General features: G+C 41.5%; 1 long non-coding RNA gene across 1 annotated transcript; it reads left to right on the plus strand.

Moving 5' to 3' along the window:
* Nucleotides 1-400: 400 nt before the first annotated feature.
* On the plus strand, nt 401-5458 carry LOC125986849 (uncharacterized). The gene is made up of 4 exons (XR_007487797.2): nt 401-482; nt 2838-2926; nt 3017-3053; nt 3715-5458. It is a non-coding gene; the product is annotated as an uncharacterized lncRNA (long non-coding RNA).
* Nucleotides 5459-10833: the final 5375 nt, after the last annotated feature.

Below are 10833 nucleotides of genomic sequence, written 5' to 3' on the forward strand. Positions count from 1 at the left end.
CCTTTTACGTTCAGCCTTGGCAGAAGTAGTAATGCTCGTGACAAATGTGACACTCACTGAGTAATTTCGGGTCAAGCTCGCCGAAATGTCCACATGGTTCCAATCAGTCATTTTTGCCATTAGCCCAGTTAGCATTGGAGCGTGCTACCATGACTCATCACTGGGAAAAGATGGATAAAACAGTTAATTTGCGCAGACATTTACTGACTCCGTAGGATACCTCATCGTGGACACTCGTAAAATTTTTAAGAGTCTGACCCGTATCACATGGACATACCTCAGGAGTGTGCTCAGTGGGCTCAATGATCACAAGATGAGTCAAGGCTTCTCTATAATCTATTAATCACTCATGAGTTGAGCTGTAAATGCGCAGTCAAATGAAATATGATATAAGGGCTGTGTTCAAGTGTGCCACTTTGAAGGCAAGTAGAAAAGCACTGAGACAATCCATCTCAATGGACAACTCGTGGATTTTCCCACAGGTGAGGACGTAATGCTTCTACATTTTACACTGATAATGTCATGCTTTGCACAGATATGAACAAGATTGATGATTTTACGTCGTAGGATTTGGTTTGTTTTGGTTTTAGATTGTAAAATTGGAAAAGTACATTCGACTTTGGACTTGACTAGGTGTTTCAGTTTCACGAGGAACCTTTAGTCAAACTGCAAATAGAGAAATAATAATCATCATAATAGATAAATGATAATTGCTGTGCTTGGCTGGCGACCAATTTAGAGTCTACCCAGCCTATTTCCCAAAGGCTACTGGGAGAGACTCCAACATGCCCATGACCCTCGAGCGGATGAAGCAGTTCGTAAGATGAATGATAAATGATAATTGTGAAATATATTTTCGAATGAACCACTTTTCAGACTTAACATGCAATCAGAGTAAGCTTATGTTGATTTAAAGTGATTTAATTGCTTTGAAGACGATTACATGTTGCTACTAGGAAAACATTGAAAAACAGTGAAAAATAGAATACTGTGGCTAATTTACATAAAATATATAAAATACAAATTTAAATCTGAAATTTCTAAAATAAATGGAACAAGTAAATGACAGTTAAACTTAAAACCAGATTTCTATGTTGTGAATGTCTATTTGTCCATGTTGATTTTGTACCCATAATATTACCAATGAAATAAAGTTAAGAAAAAACTGCAAACTTACTACAAACTACTTAATATACATTGAATTATAAATCTTGGCTTGGGATTTAAATCCTCCAATGGCACCACAGAAATGTAACGACAGTCAACGAGTCTGAGCTTCACTAAGGCTTTCACAGCATTTGTTAAAGCGCCGATGGCTGACCTTGTCCATGTAATGTAAATATACAATGGTCATTATTAGAGAGAAGCAAACGCGTCACGTTTAAGGTCTCGCTCGGTTCAGCGTCGGCCGTCTGGCACGTTCGCCTTCAGAGGGCGATTAGCGACTTTAAACTTGAGAGCGAGAGGTCACCTCTGTCAAAGGCGGGGCCGTGATTAATGGACGAGGCCTTGGTGGGTTCCCTCTGGCGGCCCATGTGGCATTCGCCGCAAATACTCGGCTTGATCTACCCGGCTGGGTCTGACCTGCCCTGGAGGTTCATAGGTCAACAGCGGTGTGAAATATAGCCAGAGCCTCAATGAACAGCGGCAAAAGACAAGAAAGACTGAGTTGTAAGAAGATCTTTATGTAACGGCACAAGTACTTGTAGGTACTAGCCAACAATGAGCGAATTCAGGAGTTTATTTGTTAGGTGACGGTGATTTATTTTGTTTTATTAAAACCTTAAATACACCGCAAGCTATTACACGGAAATAGTTCATCATTTTATTCTCACTAACCTTACAACATTATTGCAAAAAAAGCTTATTAACGATTTCATTCAGAAAGAAATCTCAATTGAATTGTGCCCGAACATGCTAAATTTAGCTCTGAAGTCGTGTCTGTGGCACAATGTCAGAAGCGGGACAGGACGATCAAATGTGACACAATCTGATATATTTGGTAAAGGGGACAAGGAAAGTGGGAGACCGAACGCCAGCAGACCAGGGGCAGCAAAGAAGCTACGCAGGCACCGGCCGGAACACGAAGGGTTGCTTGCAGACTGGGGACACAAAGGCTGGTAGATCAACGGGCAGATGTGCAGGAGCTGTGACAGCGTGCGTCATCGAGGCAAGCTCGTGATCGTGGCAGGCAGAAGGTCGGGCCAAACAGAGTCCAGAACAGACCGTGCAAACAGGCAGACAGGACGTGAGGCAGAGACGTGGTAAGGAACAGGCCAGGGAGCGATCAGGAATGGACGAGCAAACGAACGGGCAAAGTGGGCAACGGGAGTCGGTTGGAGAGCGGACAGTGAGCTTATGGGTAGCATCACAAGTCCAGGGTTTAAGTTAACAAGTCAGGAGCAGGTGACGGTGATGATTGTTGTTGACGGTGGGGCGGGGCTGCGGACGTGAGTGACTTTTTAGTGGAGAGCTGCAATTAGGTTCCACAGGAGAAAAAAAAAAAGTGGATTATTGTACTCCGGCCAACACTTGGGTAGTTTATCTGACAAGTCATGGGCGGAGGAACTTGCCTAAGGGGTTCATAAGCATAAAACAATGTAACAAAAAGCAAAACACTTCTCTCACACACATTTTCAGGCCCAGCAATTTGTATTTATAGTAGTATTTGTATTTATATCGTATTTAAATATTTCATTTTCATAATGTCCCCTTTTAATATAGTAAAAAAAAAGGCTTTTGGATTTTCTTCACTACTTTGGCGAGGTCATCCCCTTGGGCAGAATTTACGACGACTTTAAAGTGTGCAACTCATCATATTTTTTTCCACCCCTCAGTGTCCCGCTGTCTTGTGTTAAAAGCCTCAGGCTCAAGTCGGACCGGCTCCCTCTCCGACTGCGGGCTCGTGATGAAAGCCAGACCGAAGGTGACGTCCCGCTTATCTTTCTGCGTGTTTCCACTCCAAACATGTAAAAAGATAGACACTAACCATCTCTCTCGTCGTTTCTTTCCCCAGGATGTGAGTCACGTCAGAAAAAGTTGCCGGCCGACAGGTAGAATTTTTCTCACACGGCTGGAGCCAAGAACCTTTAATTGCTTTACCTTCTCTCTTTATTAGTGTTAGAGCTCATTTTTCATGCAGCTGGAGGCAGCTCCATTGTGGCTTTGAGTGCAGAGTGTGTGCTACTGCCACCTGCTGGTCTACTAGTTAGATTAACTTCTGAAAACCTATGAAAATAAAAGGAATTCCCTATTTCCCTTGAGGAACATCATGATATTTCAACACAAAATCAACACTTGATGTGTAAAATTTGTTGTTCTGGCAAAGCTGATATATTTGATGAGAATTCAATTAAACAACACAAACTAGGTGTCGACTGATGTCAACATTTGGGGGTATTTACACAACTGACCCTCACGTAATCGGCAAGTGGCAGCTGAATTATGTCCTTAATGTAAGACTTTGATTTACTCCTATACTGAGGCAGAACCCCTAAAGCCAAATTGAATGAAAAATGTGCCTGAAGTTTTAAAGTAACAAACTAAAAAGTAGCTACACCTAATTTGACATTGCTTCCTGTTGTCGTTCGTGTCACAACTGATGTCAAAGAGCAGTAATCAGCCTACAAATTCTTCTCCTCTGGTGGTGTTTTCATTGCAAAGTAAGAGGATGACCACAGAGTTGTTTCTGTTTGACTAACCCTTGTTTTGCAGCCTTGTTTATTTTTCCTGAGGGTTGGCGACCAGAAGCAAAGCAATGCACTGCGTAAACCGACCAACCCCGGAGGCATCTGCGGTTTCTGGACGGACGCTTGCGGTCGGACGCTTGGACCCGAAACGACCTGGGAGGACGTAGTGTGATAACCTTGGACTGAGCCGGCTGGAATCCCAGACCGCGTTTATTTGTTTGTGGCCGGCGATAAAATGCTTATCATTAGGGTTCATTGATTCTTGACGTGAGCGCTGGAGCCGAAAAGGGGGAATTTTTGGAAGTGAAATATGAAACAGATTGCAAAACTGGCAGATAATGACGAGCAGCTATTTGAGATATTGCTATTAGTTGATGACATAAGGATTTTTCCCATCAGTGTTAAGGGAGTGAGACTGAGGGGTCAAACTTGTTTGCAATGCGGGGGCCACATCACTGCTATGGTTGAGTCGCAATTAATGGAACTCCCATTTTCTGTTCAAGCCTTTTTAAAAAATATATATATATATATTTGTAAGTTGTTTTTTGAACAAAAATAGCATGGTAGGTTGTTATTTATTGAAAAATCTATCTAGCTATCGATTGATCGATCTATCTTTCGATCATATAATTATTATACTGTCTACACGTGTTGCTGCACCGTTTGTGTTCAAATATCCATTATAACAAGGCCAGCTTTATTAGCCCATGTTTCTCCTTGTATGTTAGCATAGCAGCCAGTTATTAGCCAAGACTAATAACAATGAACACTGGCAGCATGTCATGTTGAAAAACTGTCATATTTAGCATCGCTATTGTCATTTCTTTTGTAAATTACACTCATCTGCCCCAAGACCTTCTCGCTAACTTTAAACTAAATATCATCCCAACACAGACCTGACCGTTGAACTCAGGGTAGTAAATTCTCTGCTTGCTAAGGGACCTTGGCGCCACGCTCCCAGAGGACCCCAGCTATGCCTCTAATTACGTATCCTTCTTTAAACAGCAGCTTTTGTGTCGTATAAATTTGTGGGCTTAAAGGGGGGAGCGATGGACTATTTTGGGGGTCTCTTTGGCCCCTTTGTCGCATGGTGTTGAAGAAGGGTGTCTGCTAGCTGTGCTGTGAAACTCAACTAATGACTATGATGAGTTGTTTTTTTAGATGGGACAAAAAACGGTGGTATTTGAAAAAGCAATGTTGCTAACAAAAACAGCAGCACCTATTGAGGCATGTAAAGAGTCTCCAGTAGGATGGATGTGTGCACTTCAAGATAAAGTGTGATTTGAATGTTAGATTTAGTGGCGATGAATTTAAAGTTGGTGTTTATTTGAGAGAGGTGTTTGTCTTATGTTGATGTTTGTCTGAGGGTGGTTTTGTTTACATTTTTTAGGCATTAATTATGATTTCTTTTAGGCATTTTGTATGATTGCTTGATTGTTTGAGGCAGGTTTGTCTTCTGGTAATATCTTGTCTAAAGTTCATGTTTTTAAAGTTGAATACTTTCAGAGAGATGCTTGTCAGATCCGAAATAAAGTTGATGTCTTTTTTATTTTTCGTATTTTGATGGTTGATTATCTTAGGATGCCATTTGTTTCCACCAAAATTTCCGAACTAAAACAAACAAAAGAAAATGTTTTCGGCCATAAAGAAAAGAACACTACGTAGCTACCCGTGATACACATCATCGTGTCTGTGGAAATGGAGCGGGATCTTGAACATGAACCCAGTGTGGCTTTATTTGAATGAGCAAACCTTGGGAGATAAGCAAAACGGCCGGGCTCCTCCAATGGCTTGCCTTTATGAAGCCAAAGTAGTTTAAACGTCAACGCTATTACACATGACTCTCACTGGAATTCAGGGTGTTCCCCCCTCCCCTCCCAACCACCATAAAACAATTGTAGGTTGGCAAAGATAAAACACGTTATCTCAGGGAAAATAAGCAGAATTATGGCTGCTGCGGGGATCAGGAACACAAACAATATATCAAATATGTCAGCAGATGTTTTAAAAGAGACATGATGCTTTTCTTCCGTAACTAAAAACACTTCCCAGGTGTCTTAACATGTTAGTCAGACTTAGACAGTTCTGAGGGGGTGGTGCTGTGATGATGACAGAGGGCGGAGTTTAGATTTTCATTCTTGGAGAGACCAATTAACTACAACAATATAACACTTTCAAAATTCCATATGTCCCCTTTAAAGTGGTGTTATGTAGTGATGCTCACTTGACTGCTACCTGCAGCAGTTCTGCTTGTGACCCCCGCCCAACCCTGTAAGAATATTCCTAAAGTGTTGTTTGAGTTGGAAACACTTGGTCTTCTCGCAGGTTTTTATTTTTTGCACACCTTTTTGACTAATGAAGCTGGCGAGGACTTTTGGAGTGTGTGGTCAGATTTGCATGCCGCGTCGCCAAAAAATAGCCTGTGTTGATTTTGGTTTGTCTCCTGTCGGGATACAAGTACAATTAAAAATGCAGACGGATTTGGAAAGCATTGGTCCCCATAGGAAATCATGGACTCAGTAATAATCTGTGAAATCAAATCAAGCTCTCAGACACTGGGATGTGGATCAACAGAACTGCTCATATGTTGTCACACACTGAGGGAATAACTTCAAATGAACATACACCAGTTCATTTTGCAAAAATACACATTGAGAAGCGTGCTGTGTGGCAACCTGAGGCAACAAATTAGAGCTGTAAATATATAAATGTTAAATATGACAAACAATGCTATATGTTAGAAGTGGTAATGCAAAATCCACCCAATGTGCTCCACCCAATTTTCGCAGTCCAATGTGTAAAATTTAACACAGCGAGTGTGTGTGTGTGTGTGTGTGTGTGTGTGTGTGTGTGTGTGTGTGTGTGTGTGTGTGTGTGTGTGTGTGTGTGTGCGTGTGTGTGTGTGCGTGGGGGGGGTTAGTCCAACCATGTGTTCTGCATCAGATGATGGAATTAAACTACCAGTGGTTTAATTAACCCTGGTGGTAAGCTAAAAATCATGTTGAATATTTCAAAACGATTGCACGCCCTCCCAAAATGAAAAAAAAAAAAAATCAGATGTGGTTCCTTCAGGCTCATTTCACGGCTGTTATAACAAATCAGCACCTGGAGAGAAGACGTGGGAGAAGTGTGCACGCATTTGGATGCCAGTCGGGTTTTCTATCCGCATTGACGCCCAAATAAGGAATGTCAATTTAGTTGGGATTTTGCTGCCTTTACTTACTGACTGACTGTACAGTCGTAAAGGAATTTTGAGCACAAAAAAGTGGCAAGACCCAGAAGAAAAATAAAGACTCGGTCTTTCAGCTCAGCCTAAACATGGCCGAACACATAAATAATGTGAAGTCGGAGCAATGGCGCACGTTTAAATTTGGCCCTGGTAGCCAAAACATAAATGTGAAACCTTCCGGGACCGCAGCTGGGCTTCGACTGTACTGTACTGTACTGTACTGCACAAGTAATCTACAAGGTAGTGAAATTATTTAATAAAAGTGCATTGATGCAAAGGGCTTTAAAATTAATCATGAATACTATTGATGTCCTCTGTAAAGTAACTAAGGCTAACAATTTTAACAAAACTATTACATCATTTTCAACAGTTAATATACATATGTTCACACAAAGTAACAAAAATGCAATAAAAAAATATTCAAAAATCCCTAATAAGAAAAACCTATATTGTATATAATATTTTGCTCCCCAAAAGTACACTACACCGTACTTTTTTTGCAAGAAGTACGGTGGCCCCAAAGGTTCCAAAAGGCTCCATAATGGGCTGATGAGGGAACAGGTCGAGCTGGCCACTCGCGTTACACAGCTGGCCCAATTTCAAGAGTAAAAGCAGCTTGTCAAACGAATGCATTCTCCTTGTGGTCTTACGCCACTGAAAAGCTGAGCCCAGTCGAGGCCTTCCAGACCTTCATTTCCTGCTATTGACCACAGCTCTGTCGCTTTTAACCGCTCAAACAATAACTTGGCACCAGAACATATGAACGGCGGGCACTGGCATGTACACACAAAGAAGCCTGACTGAGATTAATACCAAAAGCACAATGTGTAAGAGTACTTTTGTACTTTCATTTTTGTGTATGTGCACTCACTGGGGGTCCACTCAGTTTCATGTACAACTGCCAAACACAGTACTTTGCAGAATTCATTCATCTATTAAAAAATTGGTGATTGTTTTTATTGTCAAAATAAGGGTTTTGGTAGCCAGCCGTCAAACGTGGCAACTTTGCATTTTAAGTTTCTACAATATCTGAACCTGAACTGAACTGAATCACTTTGTTGAAATGTGCAATAAGAATCAATGGTGTACTTGAAAACTGCATCTCAAGGGACTTTTGGGCAAATAAAGTGGATTGAATCTGCGTATTAATGCCCTTTTTGTTTACAGAGACTCCTGCCAATGAGAATTCCACGAGCCAAAGATGGGGAGGAAGGATTGGAGTTCATCTCCTTGTGAACAATAGCAAATATGGTAACTAGAAGTGAGCTTTGCCAATGTGAATGTGATATTTCCTGAGATTTTAATTAAAAACATCCCAATCTACCCCTGAGTGGGTTCTGTCTTGGCTCATGCTCCATATGCTGAATAAACATTCGAACAAAAAAAAAACCTTGACGCCGCTATGATTCTGTTTGTTTTTACCTAGCAGTGCCAACAGAATGGCTACATCTTATTACAATTTAATGCTAAATGTGCTATATCAAATGTACATAGAAAGTAATAGTTTGCTACACTCTCTGCAGAAATCCACGCATTTATTTATTTTCTACCACCTATTGCTGGGCAAAGCAACTGGAAACAGAAAAGTCCAGATTCTCCCTGGCGACCTTTGGGGAATCCCAAGGCGTTCCCAATCCCGTTGGGAGAAATAGTCTCTCCAGCGTGCCCTGGGGCCTCCTACCGATTGGGCGTGGCCGGAACACCTTGCCAGAGATGTGTCCAGGAGGTATGCTAACCAGACGCCCTAGCCACCTCATCTGGCTCCTCTCTGCACGGAGCCTCTGAGCCTTTCCCGGTTGACCAAATGTATTTTTTACGATGTGAAACATATTGATGACCCATGTGTATGGAATGCGCTTTATAAATAAAACTGCCTTGCCTACTGCAACTTAAAAACTACGGATAATTCACCTACATAAAAGACTAGGTTTGTATGTACCGTATTTTCCGCAGTATAAAGCGCACCGGATTATAAGGCACACATTCAATGAATGGCCCATTTTAAAACTTTGTCCATATATAAGATATATACATTTGGCCCGCGGGCCGAACTTTGGACACGCCTGCTGTAGTGGCTCAAAATTGGTCCATATATAAGGCGCACCTGATTATAAGGCGCACGGTCGGCTTTTGAGAAAGTTTGAGGTTTTTAGGTGCGCCTTATAGTGCGGAAAATACGGTTAATACAGCATTCAAATGGAATAACAAGTTGTGCGTTTCTTTGAGCTGAACATTTATTGAACATGAGCACTTTAGTTTTAGTGCACTTTATTTAGGTGCCTTGTATGGTGAAACAGGCATGAGGGTGTTTATTGTGAAAGATTTGTGATGATTGCATAGGGCGCTCAGGTTTTATTTATGGGCAAAACAATACCGCAGTGAGAACCACAGTGATACGCAAACACATTTGTGGCCTTTTAGATACGTTAAAAATAATGGCTCGGCGTTTTTAAAAAAGCTGGCAACCGACTGTCGTTTTAATAACCCTTATGTGTGCTTAATTCGAAAATAAGAGGCATTTATGAGTCTTGTTGCTTTACAGCTGGATAATTTGCGGTTCCAGCTGAACTGTTAAGGTTGATTTGTGCACTAATTCTCAACATTGAACATGTCAGAAAAGTGGAGTAATTTGTAATGCAGCAAGGACAGTAAATGCATAGTGAGTTTAAAACATGACCTCCAATGAATATTTCATTGTATTTGTGTAGTTTGTCAAGTATTAGATACATTTTAAAGGAAGTGCTGTGAAATGGCAGATCTCGGCGTCACCATCCTAGTTTTCTTAAATGGTTGTCACCTACCTGTTCTCAAGCCGACAGAACATGCTTTTCACTTACTGAAGACAAAAGTGAAGACAGCAAGGGCAAGAAAAAGCAGCACAGAAGAATATTTGAGGGAAATTCGAATCGGCCAAGGCATTAGCTTGACCTGAACCAAAGCATTCGTTTCGTTTGCTGAAGATGAAAATGATGGTAGCAAGAGCCACAGAGACATTTTGAAGGCAAGGAATAGAATGTTCTTAAATGGTCAGGTCTGAGGCCTGATGCTTTTCCCACAAGACATTTTGAAGGCAAAACAAAACCATACGATCAACATCGTCATCGTCCATCTATCATCAACAAGTTTTCACTTACCTGGCTTTCCACTTTCATCGACAGGTTTTCACTTACCTGGTTTTCCACTTATCGAAGGGAGTATGCAAGCAGGACCTGAAGGTGTCAACCAAGTTCTTCCACAGAGGAACCTTGCGATTCAAGCACTCATTGAACGCATAACATTTTCATTCAATATTCCGTTGACTCAGTTTGCCTAAAAACGAAAAAGAACAAAAAAAAAGAGACCAGGCAAAGATAATTAGCAAGCAACAGGGGAGACGGGCGTTTTTGCTCGTGTACTTAAAGGTTGCATGGGAGCTTTTTTTTTTTTATTTTATTCTATGCCCCCCCCCCCTCCTATTCAAACAGACAACCATGAGAGCACAAGGTCACCCCCCCCAACCCCCCCCAGTCAAGCCTGCATGCCACATGGTCAAGTAGTCAACTGCAGAGCCAAATGTAAATACAGCTCTTGTTAGTTTTTGCCTTTAACAGGAAGTCAAGCTGGGCTACCTTCGTCCATTAGGTTCTGGCAAATGAAAAGACATAATTCACATTATTAAGACGGTCGGGACAGAGGTGAGGGAAGGGACGGGGTGTGTGTGTGTGTGTGTGTGTGGGGGGGGGGGGGGGGGGGTCTGGAATTGCAAAACTCTCACCCTGCCTCCTAATTGAATGTGTCAGTATGTCCTCATCTGCCTATTACAACAATGTTTAAGTCTTTGTAGAAGAAAGAAAATTAAGAAAATAAAGAGTCAGACATGAACTTCAGCTGCTTGTTTTTGCAGATAAATGTTTGCTTTTGTTTCACTGTCACAAA

This window comes from Syngnathus scovelli, chromosome 1 (genome assembly GCF_024217435.2).
Source record: "Syngnathus scovelli strain Florida chromosome 1, RoL_Ssco_1.2, whole genome shotgun sequence".
Lineage (NCBI taxonomy): Eukaryota > Metazoa > Chordata > Actinopteri > Syngnathiformes > Syngnathidae > Syngnathus > Syngnathus scovelli.